Raw genomic sequence first — 1,924 nt, 5'->3', positions numbered from 1 at the left:
GGGTTTGGGAGAAGGGGAATGGGGATGAATGGAAGCATTTTGAGCTGTACTAAAAGGTGTCACCCTGTCCCAGGATAATTCACTCATGGATCCAAACTGGATTGAAGGTACAGAGGGTGAACACTGCCTGAGAAGCTGGGAAAAAAATGTGGGAAAAAGGAGTCTGTAACTGATGGGGAAAGTTGGGTGTGCAATGGAAATCGGGGATGTTTCACCCTCTCCAACATCTTCTCAATGTTGGAGCAAAACCAACCTGTCCATAAAAATCAGGAGGTGTTGGAGCCCTGGGGGAGAGTGGGGGTGTAATTCCAGGGGACCCACACAAGGGTGGGAGTGTCCAGCATGGATTATTTTGGAGCTCACTGATTTCAGTGGATCTGTGGATTCATGGATCTTGCCCAGAGAGGAATCCCCATCCCTGGCAGTGTCCAAGGCCAGGCTGGACATTGGGGCTTGGAGCAGCCTGGGACAGTGGGAGGTGTCCCTGCCCATGGATGAGCTTTAAGGTCCCTTCCAACCCAAGCCATTCCAGGACTCCATGGATACCACACCACCAAAAGGTGAGGAAAGCAGGAATCGTGGATTAGGCTCTTGGAAAACTCTGACCCTGGAAAAGCAAGGACACCAGGCTGAGTTTGCAGCTTGTTAGAGCATGGATTTGTCCTCCCATGTCTCATCCCATGTCTCCTCCCCAGCGCTGACTCCACCAACAGCACGAATTTTAGAGGATAATAAGGATCATAAAACAGAGAGGTGGCTCTGTGTGACTCCATCAGGACACTCCCAAAGAACCCTTGGAATTGTGGACGTCTGAAGGGCCACGATAAGGCTGTAAATAATTGAAGAGAGCAAACAGTGGAAGCGCAGAGAGCTGAGCTGAGAGGGGAAATAACGGGGAGTAATGGGATGAAATTGAGGGAAATAAAACACGAGCTCGGTATCAGGAGTGTTTTTATCCAAGACTTGGATTTGTTCAAGTGTGAAATAGACTCCCAAGGGAAGGAGAGTATTACTTCAGTCATTTAAATGTGCAGAGGACAAAGCCCTGGCTGATGTATTCCCTGGAACAGTTGTCTTGCCTTGGCACAGCAATGCCCAGATATCATCAAATGCCCTTTTTCCATCTCAGATGTCACACATCTGAGCTGCTGGTGGAGCTCTTTTATCCCCCTCTGTTTTTACCAGGGTGAAAAATAAAAGACCTTTTTTTTTATTTCCCCTGAGTGGAAAAACACCGACTCCCTCCCAGCAGCAGAAGGCCCACACGGGAATGTTGATGCCGGGGTCTTGTGTGGCTGGAAACAAAACTCAGCCTTTTGTCTGTGACAGATTGAACGTGAAACTTGAAGGGAAGGAAAATTTGTCTGTAAGTGCATGTGACAAGTTCGTTTTCACAAATCCTGGGCAGCTCCTGAGCAGAGCTTGTTTTCCTGGTGGATGGGGAAAGGGTGGGAAGAGAAATGAGCTGTTCTCTTTGAGATGGATCGGAGCTGGCTCCTGCCTCGGTGTCTTTCTCGCTGTTTTCCTTTGCAAAGCGCAGATGCTCGGGGTGGTGTTGTTTTTGTTTCTATTTATTCCCAAAATCACCACCTGAGTGCTGCTGACAGCTCATCTCTGTCCCAGCATTCCGGCCTGGATCCGGGAGAGTGTGTCTGGAATGGCTCTGCCGGGTCCGTGTCAGTGGATGCTGGGGTGTGGGAATGTCGCTGTTGGCTCAGCCCATTCCAAGCTCTGCTCTGGAGCCAGGCTGGGAGAGCTGGGAGTGTTCACCTGGAGAAGGGAAGGCTCCAGGGAGAGCTGAGAGCCCCTTGCAGGGCCTGAAGGGGCTCCAGGAGAGCTGCAGAGGGACTGGGGCCAAGGCATGGAGGGCCAGGAGCCAGGGAATGGCTTTCCCCGGGCCGGGGGCCAGGGCGGGGGGGGGGAT

General features: G+C 51.5%; 1 protein-coding gene across 1 annotated transcript in view; it reads left to right on the top strand.

Annotated features, from left to right (window-relative positions):
- Positions 1-1,924, top strand: part of EXOC4 (exocyst complex component 4) — a 290,535-nt gene that overhangs the window by 241,046 nt on the left and 47,565 nt on the right.

The sequence above is a fragment of the Corvus brachyrhynchos genome, unplaced genomic scaffold, assembly GCF_000691975.1.
Source record: "Corvus brachyrhynchos isolate BGI_N302 unplaced genomic scaffold, ASM69197v1 scaffold182, whole genome shotgun sequence".
Taxonomy (NCBI): domain Eukaryota; kingdom Metazoa; phylum Chordata; class Aves; order Passeriformes; family Corvidae; genus Corvus; species Corvus brachyrhynchos.
Note: the sequence above shows the minus strand (reverse complement) of the source record. Positions and strands in the feature narration are given on the sequence as shown.